Source organism: Xenopus laevis, chromosome 2S, assembly GCF_017654675.1.
Source record: "Xenopus laevis strain J_2021 chromosome 2S, Xenopus_laevis_v10.1, whole genome shotgun sequence".
NCBI lineage: Eukaryota > Metazoa > Chordata > Amphibia > Anura > Pipidae > Xenopus > Xenopus laevis.
This window is the reverse complement of record NC_054374.1, coordinates 47,499,363-47,524,023: the sequence shown is the minus strand read 5'-3', so window position 1 is coordinate 47,524,023 and position 24,661 is coordinate 47,499,363. Positions and strand designations below refer to the sequence as shown.

General features: G+C 40.0%; 1 pseudogene; it reads left to right on the top strand.

Annotated features, from left to right (window-relative positions):
- Positions 1-253: 253 nt before the first annotated feature.
- Positions 254-19,323, top strand: LOC108709412 (annotated as a pseudogene).
- Positions 19,324-24,661: the final 5,338 nt, after the last annotated feature.

Genomic DNA, 24,661 nt, shown 5'->3' with positions numbered 1-24,661 from the left:
GCTCTCCAACCCCTTGGATGGTGCTCTCAGGGTCCTCAAAGCAGGTGCTTATTTTTGAATTTAAAGCTTGAAAGCAAGTTTTAATTGCATAAAAACTAAGTATAGTGCCAAGTAGAGCCCCTTGTTGGCTCCCTGTCAACATAGGGGCTACCAAATAGCCAATCACAGCCCTTATTTGGCACCCCAAGGGACTTTTTCATGTTTGTGTTGCTCCCCAACTCTTTTTACATATAAATGTGGCTCACAGGTCAAAAAGGTTGGGGACCACTGCCCTATAGTAAAAAACCAAGGGTCTCATGTTTTTCAAAAAAACAAAGAAGAAGATAAAAGCAGTTTGTCTGAAAGTATGTTAAATGATGAAGGTCAAAGACACAAAACACATGAAAATCAGGGTCAGAGACATGCTGGTAACAGAAATGCAATGCGAATGTTAAAAGATGATAGTGGAACAGCTGTGCGGTCAAGAATGGCACGTTTTCCTTCCACTTCAAATTCTCCAAATATCCTTGCAAGTTTTGCGGGGAAAAATTGAGTTTGGATCATCTCTGCACCACATGCATCTGATGGCTACTACAGGCTCATGATGAGTTATTAAAAAACAATGTGTACTGTGAACTTGCTGAAAGGCATATTCAACAAATAATATTGTTTCATGAAGAAGGTGAGGAAGGGGGTACAATTAGAAGAATTACTAATGATGGAAAAATTATGGAACAGACTCTGGACAAATCTCTTATACCAAAGTTGATGAGTTCATTAAAGCTAGAGAAAGGAAAATTCTGTATGGTTCTTCTCAAAAAGACTTTACAAGTAGAAGAAAGGTATCCTTATCCAGTACGTCTTGAAGCTATGTATGAGGTTGTTGACCAAAGCCCCATAAGACGCATAGAGAAACTTAGACAAAAAGGTTTTGTACAAAAATGTAAGGCTGCTGGAGTTGAAGGACAGGTACAAGAAGAGGGACAATCTAAGGGTAGCAACATAAAAAATGTAAAACCTACACAATCTAGTGCGACCGTCCAAACATCATCAAGAAAAGAAGAGACCAAGAAAAGTGTTGTAACGCCTACACGATTCTCTAGAATGAAACCTACAAGGAAATCAATTGCACCTCCAACACAATCAACAACTAGAGCAACTACAGTTTTTCCATCAACTAAGGCAACTACAAGAATACTGACTACAGCATCAAGGCCACCCACAACAATACCTACAACAGTGAGTCCAACAACACAGAAAATGTGGACAACTAAAATGTTTACTACTCCAGAGCTTCACAGATATGTCATCCAGTCTGAAACAACAACAAGGGAACCAGACACTCAAAGCCAGTACATCCCTGTGAGAAATGATAAGAACAGAAATAGACAGTATGTACAGATGGGAAAGAGCCGTTCTACTACAAGCAGAACAAATAAAGTGGCACTCCATACAGAGGCTCCAGTTATTTCAACAACCAGGACAGAGCTAACTACCAAAGCAAACACAGCACAGTTTGTAGATAACCAGACAGACAGAAAGGTTCATAGCACACATGATGTCACTCCAATTCAAAAGAAATTTACAAAGACAAAGCCACCCAAAAAGAAAGCAGTAGATAAAATATTAAACAAAGAATATGAGGAAAAAATTTACATTAGTAAAGTTACTACTCCCCACGTTTATACACCACAGAAGAATCAAATGTTCAACAGCAAAAGGATCAAAGAAAGGAGGAAACACTAGACAAAACCGATAAAAAGAAAAAGAAGAGTGAAAAAATAGATAAGCCACCCAAAAAAGAGAAGCCAGCAAAGAAGGATAAAACTGAGAAGAAAGACAAACCTGAAAAAGATCGCAATAAAAAAAACAAGAAAGCTGGCAAAAGTGATAACAATGGATTTATGAAAAAAGTATTTGTTGAAAGCCCCAAAAGATCATTAGCAACATTGCTTGCAAATTTTGAAGGAAAAAGAAGACTACTGGTAAGTGCACACCCTTGACAACGATTTATACGTTTCTTTGTATTTTCAGACTAGATCAAGTGCTACTTTGTATGCTAGCCCACATGAAATATAACACTTTCTCTGCTACCTATAGATAAATGTCAATGACAATTGCAATTATCCATTCCTGCCTACTAACGGGGGAATGTAATAAAAATCGGAAAACTACCCCATTTTTCCTTACATTTTATCTATCTTGGCCGATGAATGTCCTGGCCCATGATTGCCCTAGGCCTACAATTAACCACTCACTAACAGTTGTTGTTGGAAAACATTCATTTCATTGGTTGCTATTATATGGCTAGGATAATAATTTCATTTACAGGTTCTTACCCGGTACAGTTTGGTACAGTTTGGCAAATCCACATGCTTTCTTGTGATTTAGGGTTTTTGAAACTTGAAAACGTACTTCCTTGCAAAAGTCTTCACCCCCCTTGGCATTTTTCATGTTTTGTTGCCTCACAACCTGGAATTAAAATGGATTGTTTGAGAGTTTCCTTTACAGAACATGCCTACAACTTTGAAGATTTTTTTTGTTATTGTGAAGCAAACAACAAATAGGACAAAATAACACAAATCGTCAGCATGCATAACTGTTCACCCCCCTTAAGTCAGTACTTTGTAGAACCACCTTTTGCAGGCAATTACAGCTGCAAGTCGCTTTGGATAAATCTCTATGAACTTGGTTTTCACTTGTGAACAGCAATCCTCAAGTCTGACCACAGATTCTCAATTGGATTGAGGTCTGGACTTTGACTAGGCCATTCCAACACATTCAAATGTTTCCCATTAAAACACTTGAGTGTTGCTTTAGCAGTATGCTTCAGGTCATTGTCCTACTGGAAATCACAGGCAGACTGACACAGGTTTTTCTTAAGAATATCCCTGTATTTAGCACCATCCATCTTTCCCTCGACTATTGCCAGTTTCCCAGTCTCTGCTGCTGAAAAACATCTCCACAGCATGATGCTGCCACCACCATGTTTTACTATGGTGATGATGTCCTTGGGGTGATGGGATGTGTTGGGTTTGCCCCAGACATAGCATTTTCCTTGGTTAAACTTTAGTCTCATCTGACCAGAGCACCTTCCTCCATACATTTGGGGAGTCACCCACATGCCTTTTGGCAAACTCAAAATGTGCTTTCTTATTTTTAACTTTAAGTAATGGCTTTTTTCTGGCCACTCTTCCATAAAGCCCAGCTATATGGAGTGTACAGCTTATTGTGGTCCTATGGACAGATACTCCAGTCTCTGCTGTGCAACTCTGCAACTCCTTCAGGGTTAACTTTGGTCTATGTACTGCTTCTCTGATTAATGCCATCTTTGCCCGGTCTGTGAGTTTTGTTGGACGGCCCTCTCTTGGCAGGTTTGTTGTGGTACCATTGTTATGGTACCATGTCAGAAAAGGTGTGTTTATACCAGTGATCCCCAACCAGTAGCTTGTGAGCAACATGTTTTGCTCTCCAACCCCTTGGATGTTGCTCCCAGTGGCTTTAAAGCAGGTGCTTATTTTTGAATTCCAGGCTTGGAGGCAAGTTTTGGTTGTATTAAAACCAGGTGCACTGCCAAACAGATCCTCAATGTAGGTTAACAATCCACATAGGGGCTACCAAATGGCCAATCACAGCACTTATTTGGCACCCCAAGAACATTTTTTATGCTTGTGTTGCTCCTCAGTTAATTTTACTTCTGAATGTTGCTTATGGGTTCAAAAGGTTGGGGATCCCTGGTTTATACTGACAGATCATGTGACAGATTGCACACAGGTGGACTTCATTTCACTAATTATGTGACTTTTGAAGGTAATTGGTTGCACCAGGATTTTTAGGGGCTTTGTGGCAAAGGGGGTGAATACATATGCACATGAAGAATGTATTAGAAAATGCTGAACCTTTAGGCTAACTCAATAAGTTCAATATGTAAAATATGGCATTTCTACCCATATTCATTTTTAGGGTTTAGTTCTCCTTTAAGTTGCAGGTAGAGGTTTATATTTCTGTTGTGACTGGTGCAATCCAGTCAAGTGCAGTAAAGTTATGTTTTAACAGGCCTATGCCTAATATTAGCTCACTTTATGGCAAGCCTTATGTGATGCCAGATTAAAGGAGCTGCATTGGAAAACAAATGATGTAACAGTCTGAATGTTATTTACCTTTGAATTTCATCTTGGTTTCTTGCACATACAACTACTTCAGTCAGTTTTGTTTTCTGTCCACATGGAAATATTTTACTTTATTCTAGAATGAATGTCTTTTGTAGGTCCAATTTCATATATCTAGTCATATGTGATTATAATAGATAATGTTATTACTATTATTATTTTTGAATTGATGATCTGTATGGTATGTAGTGTGAGGTAATTGACTGAGGGTCTTTATCACGGAAATCACTGAAAAATCCTTTGCATTTGTGGTTCAGTAAATCTTACCATTTAAGTTTAAGCTGTAGCAGTAATAAGGATCTTGTGTTTTGAGAAAATTTATACAGTATAGCAATTTCCTATCTAATATTTAATAGATAGGTTTTGTTATTACATTTTTCATGTAGGCAAAATATCACGTGTGTGTTTACATGTTTAGAGTTCTTTATCAGGATTTGTGGCTAACCTTCTTACACAGCTCAGTGTCAGTGTGCCCAGGATGGTCATGCCTTTCATAAGTGCAGACATAGGCATCCACGGTAAGGACAAGGGGGCACTTGCTCCCCTTTGATGTTATCCTATCAAAAAGGGCAAGAACAAGTACCCCAGGTTCCTATATTGGTGTTTAATATCTCTAACTGCCGGTTTTTGTGTCTCTCTGATAAGACTGTGGGTCTCTTTGGCAGCAGCAGCGTGAAATGTGTAAGGCTAGGACCACACAACATGGATCTTAGCCTGTGGGGAAATGCAGGCCAAGAATCCTCTGCCCCGCTACTACTCCTCTTCTGCTGCACTGCATGTATCTGGAATCATTACTTCCACTGCAGGCAGACGCAGTGGATTTCGACTGCGGAGTTAATGAAATGGAGTGTCCAGTACTGTTAAGTTCATCAATCATTTGTGTCAGACTCTGTGCGGAACCACTCTATACTACCAAAAGATCATCCATGTTTTGCTTATATAATACCACATGTGGATCTAGTTTGGACAACAATATAGTGCCCTCATATACCTTCATGTAATGGTTACCATAGGTAGGTGCAATATGAGAATCCATATCAGTCCTGTCTACCTGGAAGTAGAAGATGTCCTCAAAAAGGACAGGAATTCAGTTGGTGGCCCTCATAAGGGTCTGTGAGTCAATGCTTGTCTACAAGCCAATAATCCATCCTTGTATGAAATGATGGTGTAAAGGCTTTTAACATTTATTGTTGGCAAAATGCAATCATTGGGCAAGTGTCCAAGTTGATTAAGTTGTTGGATCAGGTGGTTAGCGTCTCTAATATAAGAATCCATCGGAGATAATCTACAAATCATGCAACTGGCTGAGGGAATCAATGTCTGAAATAATTGGCCGGCCGAGGATGCAGTGGTGGACATATATATTTTAGGCAAAGTATATATATGAAAGGAATCTTAGGCTATTGATTAATTAGATATGTAAAAGTAGTTCTCTTAAGTGTCTGGCAAATTACACCAATGTATTTCACCAATATATGTGTTTGTTATTTGTGCTAGACAACAAAATATATGACTGATACATAGAGATTCATGTTGCTCCATATAAATTTATATTTTTATACCTCTTAAAAATGTTTAAGTGAAGATGTGTGTTACATTGCTAAGACTCATAAGTGGCTGTTCTTTACTTTCCACTGTAGCTAATAACATCACCAAAAGAAGAGAATAAGATGTATTCTCAGCAGCGGGATGAGTATTTGGAGACAGTGTGTGAAATGGCTGTAAGGAAAATTTCTATTGTTACAATCTTTGGAACTCTGACAAACAGCACCATGAAGATTGACCACTTTCAGTTAGGTAAATAAAACCTTTGTGTGTTTTTCCCTACCATATAAAACCTGTTTTGTACCTGTATTTATGATAGCAACAGCACATTGTACTGCTTTGCTGCCCATATAAGATAATAGAAAGAGACTGGATATTCAATACAGGTATAGGATCCGTTATCAAAAAGCCTGTTAAAAGCCTGTTACCCAGAAAGCTCCTAATTATGGAAATGTGTCAGGCTTACCGGTGTGATCCAGGCGGAGAAGGAGCTGGAGCTGAAGATTTCGAACTCACAAGCGCCTCACACAACCACTACCCATCTGGGATGGAACAGGGAGCAGGGTTGTGGAGAGTAGCCAATGAGACTATCAAACGCGGTACAGAGGATAAGGCAAGGTCGTAGTCAGGAAGTCCGAGGTCAAGGCAGGCAGCGAGGTTCGTAACGATAAGACAAGCAGAAGAGTCGAGGCAGGCAGCAGAAATCGTAGTCCAGGTTCAGGCAGGGTCACAACAGGAAATTCAAGTAGTAAGAGATGCTAGGGTTTCAGTAATTAACCGAATAACCAGGCAAGGCATGTTAGTCTGGATCTGGTTTAAATGCATATCTTTTGGCGCCAAACTAGCGTCCTCACGCTGACGTCGCGGAACTGACGCCAGCACGTCCGTCACAGGCGTTTCCGCCTACGTCCCTGCGCCCATCGCCGTCGCCACCGCGTCAGCGACCGTCGCCGACGTCCGCGTCACGCGCCGGCACGCATTACCGTGCCGAACAGGACGCATGCGTACGTTCTTACATTGCCCCCCATCAAGGAGCGGCCTCAGGACGCGACAACCAGCAGGCTTACCAGGATAGGTTCCATGAAATCTGTCCAACAACTCAGGAGCGTGGATGTTGGATGCCGGTTCCCAAGAATTTTCTTCCGGACCATAACCCTTCCACCTCACCAGGTACTGGAGCCGTTTGCCTCTTAATCTGGAATCCAGGATCTCTTCCACCTCAAATTCCTCTTGACCGTCAACCACCACGGGAAGCGGTGGAGGAGCCGAACGCCCAGGAAATCGGAACATCGAGACTGGTTTTAAAAGAGCAGCATGAAATACAGGATGTATTTTCCAGGATGCTGGAAGTTTAAGCTGGAAGGCCACAGGATTGACTTGGCGGCTGATAGAAAAAGGACCCAGGAAACGTTGACCCAACTTCCTACTGGGACAAGAAAGCTTAAGGTTAACAGTTGATAACCACACACGGTCACCCACCTTGAACTCTGGGTCGCCTCTCCGCCTCCGATCAGCGTAAGTCTTGAAATTTTGTTGCGCCTTCCTCATGTTTTCTTGGAGCCTTTGAAAATTATTCGATAGAAAAGTTAATCTGTCCTTGACAGCGGGAACTAAAATATCAGAAACAATGGCAGAGGGAAAAGTTACTGGATGAAGACCATAATTTGCGAAAAAAGGGGACTGGTTAATTGATGAGTGATGGGAATTATTATAAGCAAACTCCGCAAAAGGAAGAAGATTGACCCAATCGTCTTGGAGGTAAGAAGAATAACACCTCAGGTATTGCTCGAGAGTTTGATTAGTTCGCTCGGTCTGGCCATTGGACTGAGGATGAAACGCAGAGGAAAGAGACACCGAAATCTTGAGTGCTTTGCACAATGATTTCCAGAACTGTGATGTAAATTGTGGTCCCCGATCCGACACTACTTCATCTGGAAGGCTATGGAGTCTTACCACTTCTTTAATGAACGTATCGGCAGTCTCGGAGGCGGAAGGAAGTTTTGGTAGAGATTTAAAATGTGCCATCTTGGTTAAACGATCAACAAAAACAACAATGGTGGAACAATCACAGGACAGTGGTAAATCGGAAATGAAGTCCAAAGAAACTGATCCCCATGGACGGGACGGCACTGGCAGAGGTTGAAGAAGACCAATAGGCCTAGAGTGAGAGTCCTTAGATCTAGAACAAATTTCACATGAAGCAACAAATTTAAAACAGTCCTTAGCCATCCCAGGCCACCAAAATAATCTCTTGGCCAAGACAATAGTTTTCTTTATACCTGGATGACCTGCCAATTTAGAATCATGACTATTTTTAAGAACCTCCAAACGCATTGATTCTGGGACAAAAATTTTGCCTTGATGAAAAAGAAGACCTTCCTTAGGCAGTAACGATGATTCAGAAATGTTTAAAGAAGCGTCTTTAATTCTATCCACCAGGGTTGATTGAAGCAGAAGAAAGTTATTAGAATTTAGAATTGTCTCAGGGGCCAAGGAAACCTCGTTTTCAGAAGAAAACATTCGAGATAAAGCATCTGCTTTAACGTTCTTTGATCCAGGTCGGTAAGTAAGATGAAAATTGAATCTCATGAAAAATAACGCCCATCTTGCTTGTCTGGGTCTAAGCCGTTTAGCTGAACGTAAATATTCCAGATTCCTGTGATCAGTAAAAATGAGAATCGGATGTTTAGACCCTTCGAGGAGGTACCTCCATTCTTCAAGTGCCAGCTTGATAGCGAGTAATTCACGGTCAGCCACATCGTAATTACACTCACTCTTGGCCAGTTTACGAGAAAAGAAGGCAACAGGATGAAGATCCTCTTGAAACCCAGTTCTCTGGGACAACACAGCACCCACCGCAAGTTCTGAAGCATCTACTTCCAGAATGAAAGGAAGGGAAACGTCAGGATGGTGAAGAATTGGACCTGAAGTGAAGAGTGTCTTCAATTTCTCAAAAGCCTCCTGAGCCCGAGTAGACCAAACAAACTTTTGATTATTGCGCGTCAGTTCAGTGATTGGAAGGATGACTTGAGAAAATTTTTTTATAAATTTTCTATAAAAATTTGCAAAGCCGATAAAACGTTGAACGGCCTTCTTAGAAGATGGAATCGGCCAATTAAGAATTGCAGAAATCTTCCTTGAGTCCATCTGGATACCCTGAGGAGAAATACAGAACCCCAAAAAATCTAAAGATGATTGTTCAAACACACATTTCTCAACTTTAGCATATAACTGATGAGTGCGTAGACGGGCCAGAACCTTCTTCACATGAACTCTGTGTTCTTCCAAAGAATTAGAAAAAACAAGAATATCATCTAAATAAATGATGACAAATATATCGAGGAAGTCTCTGAAGACGTCGTTAACAAAATGTTGAAAAGTTGCAGGAGCATTGCAGAGACCAAAGGGCATGACCAGGTATTCAAAATGCCCGTAACGAGTAAGAAAGGCTGTCTTCCATTCATCGCCCTCTCTTATTCTGACCAAATTATAAGCGCCCCGAAGATCCAATTTAGAAAAGATCTTAGCCTCCGCCAATCGTTGAAATAGTTCAGGAATGAGAGGAAGTGGGTAACGATTCTTAACTGTGATCTTGTTCAAATCCCGGTAGTCTATACACGGCCTTAATGAATGATCTTTCTTCTGGACAAAGAAAATCCCAGCTCCTGCTGGAGAAGAAGACTGTCTAATGAACCCTTTAGCCAAATTTTCATCTAAATAAGAACGAAGTTCCACAAGTTCTGACTCAGATAAAGGGTAAAGTCGACCAAACGGAATCTGGGCCCCAGGAAGAAGATTAATAGGGCAATCATAAATGCGATGAGGGGGTAACTTGTCAGCCCCTTTCTTATTGAAAACGTCCAAAAACTCCCAATAAGCCTGAGGAAGAAGTTCATGAATTTCCAAAGTAGGGGATAAAAAACAGACCTTTTTTGAAGAAGAAATACAACGAGAAGAGCAGAAATTTGAAAGAAATTTTACTTCACCGGTAGCCCAATTGATGGATGGGTTGTGCTTCTGTAACCAAGGTAATCCCAGAATAACGGGGAATAAAGGAGAAGAAACCACATCAAAGTTCATCATTTCAGCATGCCCTTTATTCAACAAAACAAAAAGAGAGACGGTCTCTTGCACCACAGGGCCTGAGGTAATCAGAGACCCGTCAGCCACCCGGAGAGCTACGGGATTCTTCTTGGCTTGGAGCGGAATCTGGAACCGTAGTGCTACTCTATTGTCCAGAAAGCATCCGCTGGCCCCAGAGTCAAGGATTGCTTGTAGTTCTACCTGTTGGTCTCCCCACTGTAAAGACAAAGAGACTGTCAGGAGAGGCACAGGAACATGGCAGGGGGTAAAGTCTTTTTCGAGCAACTTCTTACCCGCTGGGCGGACCGGACAACCCCGAAGCAGATGGCCTGCTTGACCACAGTAAAGGCAGAGATTCAGTCTGCGGCGTCTGATGCGTTCCTCCGGAGATAAAGCAGATTTAATAGCACCAATCTGCATAGGCTCTGGGGCTGTACCGAAGACAGGTGGAGGCATGGCTGAAGAAAAGGTGGACGGCATCCGAACCGGAGGAGGAGCGGATGGTAACATCCAGGTCTGAGGTGAAAGACCCGCTTTCTCCGCCTTTTCTTCCTCTCTACGCTCTCGGAGCCTCTGATCAAGTTGAATAGCGAGGAGGATGAGGTCTTCCAAACTGTCCGGAATGCCAGTACGGGCCAATTCGTTCTTTAATTTAGAAGAAAGTCCGAAGCGGTATTGGTTTTTTAGTGCGGCAGGGTTCCATTCTGTGTCGTCTGCCCACTGCCGGAACTCCAACGTATAATCCTCAGCAGGACGGACCCCTTGCTTCAGGGCACGTAAGGCAGCCTCAGCAGTAGCGACTCTGTGGGGATCATCGAAAATGACCGCCATTGCATCAAAAAGGAATCCACCGAAGCCAAGACTGGACTGTGGCGGTCCATGAGACGAAAGGCCCAGGTCTGTGGTTCTCCCGTGAGAAAAGAGATAATAACCCCGACCCGGGTTTGCTCAGTAGGATAAGTGTGGGGGCTTTAAGGAGAACAGCAGCTTGCAGTTGCTCCTGAAATTCCGAAACAGCTTCCGGTCTCCGGCAAACTTCTCTGGGAAAGCCACCTTGGGTTCAGAGATCTCCGATGTGATAACTTGAACCTCTGTTGGCGCAGGAGGAGTGGCAGCAGAAGTGGAAGGGAGAGCCGCTGGCAGATGAGATCTGATATGCTCCTGTAGCTGAGCATATCCACTTTGCAGCTCCCGGACCGCTTGCGTCAGAGAGGACAGCTGCTGGGTTAGGACAGCAAACGGAGAGGCCCCTTCAGCTGGATCCATCTTGGGCCTGGTTATACTGTCAGGCTTACCGGTGTGATCCAGGCGGAGAAGGAGCTGGAGCTGAAGATTTTGAACTCACGAGCGCCTCACACAACCACTACCCACCTGGGATGGAACAGGGAGCAGGGTTGTGGAGAGTAGCCAATGAGACTATCAAACGCGGTACAGAGGATAAGGCAAGGTCGTAGTCAGGAAGTCCGAGGTCAAGGCAGGCAGCGAGGTTCGTAACGATAAGACAAGCAGAAGAGTCGAGGCAGGCAGCAGAAATCGTAGTCCAGGTTCAGGCAGGGTCACAACAGGAAATTCAATTAGTAAGAGATGCTAGGGTTTCAGTAATTAACCTAATAACCAGGCAATGCATGTTAGTCTGGATCTGGTTTAAATGCATATCTTTTGGCGCCAAACTAGCGTCCTCACGCTGACGTCGCGGAACTGATGCCAGCACGTCCGTCACAGGCGTTTACGCCTACGTCCCTGCGCCCACGACCGTCGCCGGCGTCCGCGTCACGCGCTGGCGCGCATTACCGCGCCTGCGCCGAACAGGACGCATGCGTACGTTCTTACAGAAATGCATCTCCCATTTAGATTCCATTATAATGAAAGAATCGACATTTTAAAAAAACTCTAATTTTATTATTAACTCAACGAGAGACATTTGAGTTTTCAAAAATATAACTCAAATGTGTCAGTTTGGGTGCAAAAGAAATTTGAAAGGTGGAAAAAAATCACATACTATTTTTTATAAATCTGCTTAAAGTATGAAGATACAAATTACGGAAAGGCCTCTTTTTTTGGAAAACCCCATGTCCCAAGCATTTTGGGAACGTGAAGAACTCTACAGGGCAGATTTATCAAAGGTCAAGGTGAATTTTCGAATGCAAAAAATTAATATTTCTAGCTATTTTTTGTGTACTTCGTCTTCAAATTCAAAATTAGACCCTTGATAAATATGCCCTACCTACATGTTTCTGGCTAGGCCCTTTATCAAGCAGGAACATACAAGGGAAGAACGTGAAGAACACTACATGTTTCGGACTATGCCCTTTATCAAGTGTGCAGGAACATACAAGGGAAGCATTTTGGATAACAGGTCCCATACCTGTATTTTAAAGGCAATTGAAAGGAATGTTAAAAATGAGCTGTGTGTTTTGGCAGTTTTATTTTGCAGTAAATTACACCTCTTGCACAGGCAGGGTTGGACTGGGCCGACAGAACACTGGGAAAAAACCCAGAAGGCCCCAGCCCTCAAGGGCCCCCACGGCCCGGACTTGCTCCCCAGATTGGCTGCGCTGCTGTGTTGTGCACGCGTGTGGGGCGTCGGCATTTGCGCATGTGCACGGCTCAATGGGGAGGAGGGTTTGTGTTTGAGGAAGTCAGGAGGGGGCCCCGTGACTGCATTGAGGGCCCTTCCGGTTGCAGCAACGGTGGGTCCCAGTGCTGCAGTCCGACCCTGTGCACAGGTGGTTCTAGAAATACCATGGACAATGCTAAAGCTAAACAGCTCTAAATCTTTTAAAATCGGTTCAAGGCAAATTACGTGATGGATTTCCTCATGTGGGTAAGCTGACTCCCTTTACTTTCCCTGTACCTAGCAGTTTTGTTTTTTTAGTCCTCTGGGCAATGAACTAAATTCTTCAAAGAAGAAAAGTTAGGTAGTTGCACACTTTTTTTTGCACAGTTGCAAAAAAGTCTCACTGTTCTGTGAGAAATGGAAGAAAACAGTATAGTATAGAGCAGCCAAGACAAAGAGACCATAATACTTTAAGAGCTGAAACAAGTGCCTTTGGATTTAGGGGGTTATTTATCAAAGGTCGAATTTCCAAGTTATATACATTTTTTTCTAACTCTAATAAATTCGAATGTATCCACAACTCTAATGGGGGGTTATTTATGAAAAAAATCGAATGTCTAACATTCGATTGAATAGGAACGATCTGAAGATTCGAATCAAGTTTACCTCAGAAAAAAAACTTGAATGTCAGGAAGGCTATTAAAATCTTTAAACATCTTTTACATGAACTCAGAGGGTTTAGGAGTCGAAGTATTGAATTACGGTAGTACTTTTTCCAGGGTCGAGATGTGATAAATCTCACATTCAAATTCAAATTGGCAGTTTTAAATTTGAAATTGGAGTTTTTTTACCAAAAGAATAATTAGAAAATTCTAATTTACCATTCAAACCTTATTAAAGCCGCCCCTAAATGTTTATCTTGGTAAATATTTTTTGAGAGTTTTAAGCCAAAATCAAACATAGTTAGCAATAAAATACAAAATGAATTTGTAACAAATGTAAAATAGACTAGGAGGAACTTAACTAAAAAAAGCAAAAATCAAAAAAATCTAAATATACCTAAAGTAAAGAACTGATGACTATAGATATTTCTATATGTTGCTTAGGGCTTGATTGGGCTTGATTGCATCTAAATATATTAACCACCTTCAAACACGTCATGCAAGATTTCATTTGAGTCATTTCTGACTTTTCTTTTCCATTGTCTGGCGTTACAGATGTGATCATCGTATTATATTGTTAAGAATGCAATGTAAAGAAGCTTCTTAAAGTGCACTACATCCAAATACGAATATTTTTCAAATATTAATCTAGTCAAAGGCATGTGTCCTTAGGTCGGATTGCCTTCAATGCCTAAATATACTGTACTTTTCTCACTAGCAACGATCTTCCCTGAGAAAAAGGTTATATAGACTCATGGAGAGCACTTTGAAAAAGTCAACTGGCATAATGGTGTAGAATAGCCATAGCTTTGACTTTTGGAAAATGTGGAAAATGGCTGTTTTTGAGTAATGAAGTAAAATGTACTTATAAGTTACTTTCCAATATACATTCCTTAAAAAAAATTAAAATATTTGTAAATTTAATTGCTATTAAAAAAACCAATATATTGCTGGCTGTTTATATTCTCTGCACTTTTGGCTCGGACTCCTGAAACAATGTTGCAAGCCACCCGATTAAAGCTTATTAAAAGACCTAGAGGAGACCTGACTCCTGTTACATTGTTTTAAGAGACTGAATGGAAAGGGATAGCTAAATATTGCTTTGTACTGCACATACATTTACAAACTTTAAGACTGTTGAAAAGGTATAGTGAACATCATTTATAGTATGATGATGAATGTATATTGGAAAGTCACTTAAAATTACATTGTGCATAAAAATATTATGTTGGATGTAGAGTTCCTTAAATTTATGTAAATGTTGAAATTATAAACTGGATAGAATCAGTTGGATGTATCCAGTAAAACCCAGTTTCCTCCCACTACATATGTCCGTACCTGACAGATACAATTAACTGCACCCCATAGATCCATACAGCAGCTTTAGATAAAGCCATACGGAGTAACAGGAGAACCTGGGCCACAATACTCTCTTCTAAATGAAATACTGCACTTATCAGTACATGAAACACTGCTGAAACTGTTACTTAGACAATACCAAAGCGATTTATTTTGTAAAGAATTTACAGATATAAAAACCAATTTACAAAATATTCCAGTTCCCAGGACTTAATAGAGATGAGCCCAAGACCCATAAAACAATGATTCCTGCAGTATTTGGCTTGTTTAAAGCCCCAAATTATCAGGGATTTTCAGTCAGCAGCTCCCGTGATGAACATATTGAAATGGCCTGTATTAGAGTCCCAACAATAGAACTAGGATCCTCACGAGCATAATTCAGAGTTTGATATTTGTACCCACAACATTTCCGAATGCCGTGGCAGTAGTATATGTTTCATGCCAAGTGACTTTTTGATAAAGTGTGTAATACCTACATCCATTATATGCTGTTGCTTTGGTTTTCATATGCTTTTGCTGGCATTCTTGTGTAGGCTAATAAGATAATGAAGTGGAACTGCACTCACAGGTTTTATAGAATAATAATAGTTTTTATTCAGAAAAATGGACCATTGTTTCTGCTGGTAATCTAGCCTTTCTCAAAGTGACAAATACTGTAAATAAACACTCTTATTTTTCTAGAAGACCTGTGTGTATATATTTATATATGAATGCAGATTAATTAGCTGCCTGTTGGCATTTGCCAACTTTAACACTGATGTTTTGTATACAGACTCTGCTCTGTGCTAGCCAGGTGTGGGCTTTATTAGCCATGTCCTGTGCTCTATTCATATGCCATTTTTTGCTTCCTTTATATGTTTCATTTTTTATTGCCTTACAAGTGGGTTTGTTTACTAATCTGTCTTTTTTTAATGTTTAGGGCTAATGGATTTGCTGCTCCCTATTCTCTTCCTGATCCTAGTTTAATTTGTCTTTAAAAATAATTTCTATTTTGTAGGAAAAAGCTGGCTAACTGAATGAGGGATATTAAATTGTAGAAATGATTTCAGATGACATGGTTTGACAAATTTGATTAATATTCATAACAGTATAGTACTGAAATAATTAGGCACTACATTACTAATATAATAATGTAAGCCTCCTACACCAAGCACCCCAGTTGTGTGGTTAAACCTATAAACTGTTAAGAGTATTGTTTCTGCATATGGATATTTTAAAGGGAAGAGGTGTCATGGAAAGTCTAAGGATTTCTGTGTTATAATCTACTGATATAAGGCATAGTCATAGACATAGAGAATAAATACCATGAATCCTTATTGCAGCCTTATTTTACAGAATTCTACATAATGCAACATGCTAGCTTGTTTTTCTATTAACTCTTTTTCTTTTTTTTTTTTAATCAAGATAATGAGAAGCCAATGAAAGTTATTGGAGAGGATGATCTGCTGGACGTTGATCTGATAACCGAATTAAGGAAAGAGTATGGCATGACTTACAATGATTTCTTTATGGATTTAGATATGAAAGTCAAGGTAAGAAACATATTATTTTATCTCAGTGAGTAAGGGGATTGAACTCCCCAGTTTTGGATTCCAACTTTTTTTTAAAGAAACACTTGTACTGTATTTTTCAGTGATTTCATACTGGCAGAATAGTTCTATTTACTAGAGTTAATCAATCAGTGTTATTCTTACATTAACAGTAGTGAATAATGGCCCAGTGGTTTTACATGGTAAATTAGACCTTAGAATACATTTGCAGACAGGAAAAGTTGTGTTCGGCAGTTTACAACACTTCAGCTACAGTCAGCCCTAGAAAAGATCTTTTAATTATAAACGTTTCTACTAGTGTGCATGAAAGAAAGTAATAGTTACCTGAAAGCAGGGTTGGGGCTTTGCTTCAAGTTTTGCATGTACCACTTCCTACATGCCATACCTTCCTTCTAATAAAAGCCTCACTGTTTGAAATTCCTCAGACAACTAGGATCTTAAAAAACAGAATCTATTTGGTGAGTAAGAAAGAATTTTGTCAAAAGGCCAAGCCTGCTGGTTACATGTATGACCATCATTTAACCCACATAGAACAGTGTGTAATATGTTTTGCAGGGGTCAATGTTCTAGGCAATTTGAAAGATTATTGCAAAGAAATGTCTGAAGAATGTCAAAAGCTATTTTTTTGTACGAATTGTTAAGAATGCATTAGGCATACAAGTTTAAGAAAGATTTTGGTCTTCTCTGGGTGTGATTATTGTAATTTCTATAATTTTGAAAGTAGTGCTCTCTTTTAACCTGCGTGGTGCCTCTAAAGCCGAGTACAAAGCAGCAGGTATATGCCTACATTTGCCTCTTTTAGTTGGAAAGACAAATTGTGACTCACTGCCTACACTCCCCCAATTCAGCAGACTTGTTGTTAGCGCTGGGATTTTGTGAGGATACAGATTCTGTAAAACATGAAGAATTGAAATTCCACAATAAGGGGCACATTTACTTGAGTGAATGAACAGAAGAAAAAATACTTTGAATTTCGAACGTTTTTTTTGGCTACTTCGACCATCGAATTGACTACTTCAACCTTTGACTACGACTTTGACTTCGAATCAAACGATTCGAACTAAAAAACGTTCGACTATTCGACCATTCGATAGTAGAAGTACTGTCTCTTTTAAAAAACTTCGACCCCCTACTTCGCCAACTAAAACCTACTGAGGTACAATGTCAGCCTATGGGGAGGTCTCCATAGGCTTTCTAGCAAATTTCTGATCGAAGGAATTTCGTTCGTTCGATGGATTAAAATCCTTCGAATCGTTTGATTCAAATGATTTAATCGTTTGATCGTACGACTATTCCTTCGATCGTTCGTTCATAGCGGTAAATCCTTCGACTTCGATATTCAAAGTCAAAGGATTTAACTTCGATAGTCGAATATCGAGGGTTAATTAACCCTCGATATTCGACCATTAGTAAATGTGCCCCTAAATATTATGCCTTGTACAAATTTAAACAAACGAGGTGCAGTATACAGGACATATATTCAAAGGACCTGCTATTATTATCTTTTACAAAGGACCTGCTATTATTATCTTTTACACTCTCAGATAAAAACTTTAGTTTTAATCAACATTTCCTAAGAAAGTCTACAACTTTTGTTTTTCCAACAGCAATACTATGAAGTCCCTATTAGCATGAAATCAGTGTTTGACCTAGTAGATACGTTCCAGTCCAGAATTAAGGAGATGGAAAAACAAAAGCGGGATGGAATAACATGCAAAAGAGAAGACAAAACCAGGTCTCTAGAAAATTTCCTTTCAAGGTGGGTTTTTCTTGTAAAGCCTGTAAGAGTCTATATTACAGGTATTTGTTTGTCTGATTTTAGATTTCCTTCATAATTTATGTCCTGGAAGTCAAACTTGTAAGCCTCAAGCTTTTGTTTAACTATAACCCCATAGCACATTGATAGCAATCAAGGCTTCTAGAAGCTGTAGTTCAAGTACCACTAAACATTTGCAGATTCAACATCCCAGATTTATTTCCCACTCAAATGGTTTGTTTACCTATTTTTAGTTAACTTTTAGTATGATGTGTAGAGTGGTATTCTGAGACAGTTTAAAATTAGTTTTCATTTTTTACTATTTGTAGTTTTTGAGTTATTGAAATTTTCATTTAGCAGCTCTCCAATTTGCAATTTCAGCAATCTGGTTGCTAGGGTTACCCTAGCAACCATGCACCATTTCAATTAGAGACTGGAATATGAATAGGAGAGGGCCTGCATAGAAAGATGAGTAATAAAATGTAGCAATAACAATACATGTGCAGCCTTGTTTTTTTAGATGGGTCAGTGACCCCTATTTTAAAGCGGGAAAGAGTCAAAAGAAGAAGGCAAATAATTCAAAAACTATATAAAAAAAATAATAATAAAGACCAATTGAAAAGTTGCTTAGAATTGGCCATTCTATGACATTCTAAATGTTAACCACCCCTTTAATTCTGCTGGCCCCAGTCTAAATGCATTTCCCTGAACCAGACTTTTCCAACTAGGTACATAAGACACAGGAGTATGCAGCCATATTTTCCCCCTTGAAATAAACTGCGTGCAGTTTGTATATGTACATCAATAAAGTCTTCTCCATTTCAAACTTTTGTGGTTTGGAAAGGGAACTTATTTAATGTGTTTCAGTTTAATTTACATGGACCTGTTAAATATAAAAAAAAAAAAATTTTCTTACATGAACACTCAAAATTTCTTAATGCAGAACAAGCCTCAAAGTGAAATATATGAGGTGCTGATTTTCTGCAGCTCAGACAAGGTCACTGGCCCACAGGGTTTTTGCAGGGGTGGAAGTTAGGCATCTTTTGGAAAGTTTGATGTCAGGAATGAAATATTAAATAAAACATCCTGGTCTCAATTAACAGCATGGAGTAGAATATAAATAAAGCACTACTGAAAGACTAAAAATAAACAAGAGTTGTTAATAATATGATCAAACACCACTGCCTGTGATTTAAATGTAATAATATTAATAAAGTATTGACTTTGTGCGCTTTTAATTTTCTCTGTTATGCCAGTTGTTTTCCCATGGATTTGCTAAATTCTCTTTTAAAGAAGTGTTAAACACATGACAACTATAATGCATTATTATTATTCTGCTTCATTTATACAGCACTAATATTTTCTGCAGTTTTTACAGAGATTATATATCACTGGCATTAGTCTCTGCCCCAGTGGAGTTTAAAGCTAATGTTCGAATCACATTCCAAATAAATGTCTTACAAACCATATTAAATTGATGAAATCCCACATTGAGGGTCACATATGTATACTAGTACCAACAAACTCACAAATTGTTCCAAGGTCCCCCATGAGGAAGCCTATCAGCCAAAATGCACACTGGGGATGATTGGTGGTGAGTAGCAAATAGCATTTTTTTTCCTCCTTTCCCTCTTTCTTCTAATTAAGGGGGAGGGTTTAATCAGGTAAATTCTGAACAGGATTTGTGTGCTCTGGTTGAAACCTTACACTTGTGAAGGCAAAGCGAGTGTGGGAGCTGCTTAGCGAGTGTTGCATGTGATCGAAGTGTTGCATGTGAATTAAGTGTTAAGCAGCGTTAAAAACCTTAAGGTGTTGGTGTTTGCTGTGCATGCTGGGAGTGCTGGGTGCAAGGAGGGAGTAAGTGCAAATAACTGACTGCTGTGTGTTCTGTGAGTTATCTGACTGAGACAAACAGCTTTTTCTTTTCACTCTTTGGGGTAAACTAGTTGATACATTAAGTGCATTTACTTTCTTTTTGTGTTTTAGCTTTAGAGGTCTAAGGGGAACATAAAAAAAAAGTTAATAAGGGTTTTTATTTACTGCTGGTAGCAAATAGCATTTTTTTTTTTCTCCTTTCCCTCTTTCTTCTAATTAAGGGGGAGGGGTTAATCAGGTAAATTCTGAACAGGATTTGTGTGCTCTGGTTGAAACCTTACACTTGTGAAGGGAAAGCGAGTGTGGGAGCTGCTTAGCGAGTGTTGCATGTGATTGAAGTGTTAAGCAGCGTTAAAAACCTTAAGGCGTTTAAAACTGAAAAGGTGTTGGTGAGGAATTACATTTGGGAGACTGTAAGTACCCAGTGTAAATATGAGTGGGTTTGCTGGTATTACTCAGTGTGTGTCTTGTCACATGTATGTGGTGTTGGAGCAGCAGTTCCATGCAGTATTTACATGTGAGAGATGTCGGTGGGTTTTCATCTTGGAATCTGAGCTGCAGACTCTAAGGGGTGAACTTGCAGCACTGAGAGCATCGGCAAACGAGGGGGAGGAAAGGAGGCTCGCAGAGCAACCACTGGCAGGGGCTAGTGGAGTGGGGGGAGGAGAAGGGGCAGTGGAGGCTAATGAGGGAGGAAGGTTTGTGACAGTCAAGAGGGGAAGTAGGGGACAGAAGAGTAGGGGGGCTGGTCCACAGTTTGTCCAAAACAGCAAATTCGCCATTTTGGCTGAAGATGCTGGGGAGGAAAACTCCGAACTGGCGTGAATGGAGCAGGCTGACTCTCTGAGCACCCCGGGAGGCAGTGGCTCTAATACGGGTGGTGGGGGGAGTGCAAGGAAGGAAAGGCAGGTTCTAGTTATAGGGGATTGAACAGATTGGACAGATTATTGGGAGGGGCTGGGGAAGACCCAGCGGTCTTGGTACACATAGGTACCAATGACAAAGTTAGAGGAAGTGGTGAAGTCCTCAAAAATGATTTTAAAAAACTAGGTTCAAAGCTGAGGGCGAGGACTTCCAAGGTAATTTTCTCAGAGATATTACCTGAGCCACGAGCAACGCTAAGGAGACAGTGGGGAGCGTAGGGAGATTAATGCGTGGCTGAAAGATTGGTGTAGGGAGGAGGGTTTTTGGAGAACTGGGCTGATTTTTCAGTCGGCTACAGGCTCTTTGCTAGGGATGGGCTGCACCTCAATGATGATGGGGCAGCTGTTTTGGGAGAGAAGATGGCTAGAGGGTTGGAGGAGATTTTAAACTAGATGTGGGGGGGAGGGTTCAGTAAAAGATTCAGTGGTAGACAGGTTAGATGAGATAGTGGGCAAAGAAAGGGAAAATGGGGGAGGAGATTTGGCTTGTAGGCGTATGCTATAGACCCCCTAATGTAAGTGAGGAGGAAGAGACAAAGCTCCTAATGCAAATAGAAAAGGCTGCTAGTTTAGGTAAAGTAATGATAATGGGAGATTTTAATTATCCAGATATTGATATATAACTGCTAGATCAGTTAATGGGAACAAGTTTATAAACTTATTGCACGACAATTTTTTAGCACAGGTTGTTGAGGAGCCTACCAGAAAAAATGCTATTCTTGATTTAGTGATCTCAAATGACCCAGAACTTATAGCAAATGTGCAAGTCATTGAACCCCTGGGTAATAGTGACCATAAGGTTATATCTTTTAATGTCTGGTGCAAAAAACAAAAATATACTGGGGCAACAAAAACCATGAATTTTGCAAAAGCTAATTTTAGTGCCTTGAGGGCTGCCCTACAGAGCATTGATTGGGGCATTAGGTTTTCAGCTAAAAACACAGAACAGAAATGGTTGTCCTTTAAAATGATATTAAATCATTACTGTTCTCAATTTATTCCCTTAAGGACTAAACGTAGAAGCTCTAAGAATCATCCTGTGTGGCTTAATACAGAAGGAAAGAAGAGAAAGGCATTTAAAAACTACAAATCTGTAGGGACAAAAGCTGCATTTAATGAATATAAACACTGTAATAAATGTTGTAAATCAGCAATCCGGAAGGCTAAGAAAAGAAATGAAGAGTTAATTGCGGTGGAGGTGAAAACTAACCCTAAAAAGTTTTTTAAATATATTAATAGTAAAAAGATGCAGGTTGAGAGTGTTGCTCCATTAAATAATGGTACCAGTATGGTTGTAACAGATACAGATAAGGCAAATGAATCAGTACTTTTCTTCAGTGTATACAATAGAGGAGTCTGGGTTCACAGGCTCACTTAATAACTGCACGAATGGTTCAGCTCAATCTAGTCAGTGGGTGACTCAGGATATGATTCAAAAAGCTTTAATACAAATTAATGTAAACAAGGCTCCAGGGCCTGATGGCATATACCCCCGGGTTCTAAGAGAGCTTAGTTCAGTTTTAGACCAGCCCTTATTTCTGATTTTCTCAGATTCACTGTCATCTGGTATGGTGCCTATGGATTGGAGAAAAGCTGATGTTATTCCAATATTTAAAAAGGGATTACGATCTCAGCCTGGCAATTATAGGCCAGTAATCTTGACATCTGTGGTGGGCAAATTATTTGAAGGGATCACATTCAAAATTTTAAGGGATCACATTCAAAATTTTGTCCTAATGAATGGCATTATGAGCAACAATCAGCATGGCTTTATGAAGGATAGGTCATGTCAGACGAATTTGATTGCATTTTATGATGTGGTAAGTAAGATTCTGGATAGTGGGGGGGCAGTAGATGTGATCTATTTGGATTTTGCCAAAGCGTTTGATACTGTGCCCCACAAACGACTGCTTTCTAAACTAAGGTCTGTTGGGCTTAATGAAGTCGTTTGCACGTGGATAGGAAACTGGCTACAGGATCGGGTACAGAGGGTGGTTGTTAATGGGACATTCTCTACTTGGAGTAAGGTTCTTAGTGGGGTCCCCCAGGGCTCAGTATTGGGTCCACTTTTATTTAACTTGTTCATTAATGACTTAGGGGAGGGTGTAAGTAATGTATCAGTGTTTGCAGATGACACAAAATTATCCAGCCCAATTAATTCCATCCAGGATGTGGCATCCTTGCAACATGATCTTGACAAACTGGCAATCTGGGCAGCTAAGTGGCAAATGGATTCAATGTTGATAAATGTAAAGTCATGCACCTGGGATGTAAAAATATCCAAGCCACTTATACCCTTAATGGGACTGCACTAGGCAAATCCATTATGGAAAAGGACCTTGGAGTCCTTGTAGATGATAAACTTGGCTGTAGCAAGCAATGCCAGTCTGCAGCATCAAGGGCAAATAAGGTCTTGAGCTGTATTAAAAGGGGCATAGAGTCAAGGGAGGAGGGGGTCATTCTTCCACTGTATAGAGCACTTGTAAGGCCCCATCTAGAATATGCCGTACAGTTTTGGTCTCCATCACTCAAACAGGACATTATTGTATTAGAGAGGGTACAGAGAAGGGCAACTAAGCTGGTAAAAGGTATTGAAAATCTTAGCTATGAGGAAAGACTGGCCAAATTGGAGATGTTCACGCTGGAGAAGAGGCGCTTAAGGGGTGATATGATGACTATGTATAAATATATAAGGGGAGCATATAATAATCTCTCTAATGCTTTATTTACCAGTAGGTCTTTCCAGCTGACACGAGGTCACCCATTCCGATTAGAAGAAAAGAGGTTCCGCCTAAATATTCGGAAGGGGTTTTTTACAGTGAGAGCTGTGAAGATGTGGAATTCTCTCCCTGAATCAGTTGTACAGGCTGATACATTAGATAGCTTTAAGAAGGGGTTGGATGGCTTTTTAGCAAGTAAGGGAATACAGGGTTATGGGAAATAGCTCATAGTCCAAGTTGATCCAGGGACTAGTCCGATTGCCATTTTGTAGTCAGGAAGGAATTTTTCCCCCTCTAAGGCAAATTGGAGAGTCTTCAGATGGGTTTTTTTGCCTTCCTCTGGATCAACTGGCAGATAGGTAGTTAATAAAAAAAAAAAAAAAAAAGGTTGAACTCGATGGACATGTCTTTTTTCAACCTTACTTACTATGTTACTATGTTACTATGAGTAAGAGCCCATTGTACAAATGTGAGTGTGTTTCCTGGTGCCTTGAGATTAACCCCTGTTAAATTAATGATCAGTGTTCTCATGGTGTGTATTGCTTGAGATAGATGGAACATTGGAACAATTTGTTTGACCTGATTTAGGGAACAATAATTCTTAATTAGGAAGTGGTACAGTTGAGATATATATATATATTGTTACATGGATTAATCAAAGATTCCTCTAGTACCAGGGTACTAATGTATTTATTACTGATTATGGTTGTACATAATTACCAGTGGCCATTTTTTTGCATGTTTTTAAATGTCTGTTGTTTTTTTTTAATATTATGTAAAAATAAAGTGAGTTTTTTTGATACTAGTATACCTGTGTGGGCCATCAATATGTGATTTCCTCCGTTCTAACACGGTTCTTAAGGCATTTATTCTGTTTGGTTGCTGGAGGAGATCCTATTACATTCACATTGTCATCAGGTTACTGCATTTAAAATTTAGTGCACCAATTAGTGGAGATAGTAGTGTTTTCACTCCAATCACATTCCCTCATGTGTTACTTTCCTTGTTACATAAATGCTAATATTGCTTTGGATTCAATTACTGTATATGAGTGTGGGGGATGATTGTCATTGACTTAATGAAAATAGTGTTTTTAAGTGAAAATGATGTTAGTGCTAGGCTTCTTTAAAAAAAGTCAAGGCAATAGGTCCTCTGCACCCATCCATAATCAATTTGCTAAAGACATTAAAGGGATTGTTCAGTGTAAAAATAAAAACTGGGTAAGTAGGATGTGCAAAATAAAAAAAAAAAACATGTCTAATATAGTTAGCTAGCCAAAAATATAATCTATAAAGGCTGGAGTGACTGGGTGTCTAACATAATAAAACAGAACACAACTTACTGTTTTTCAGCTCCCTTGGTTTATACTGATTGGTTACCAGGCAGCAACCAATCTGTGACTGGGGGGGCACATGGGTCGTAATAAATTGCTTTTGAATCTGAGATGCATTCTAAGGATGAATTACAGCATAATGCCTTCTGA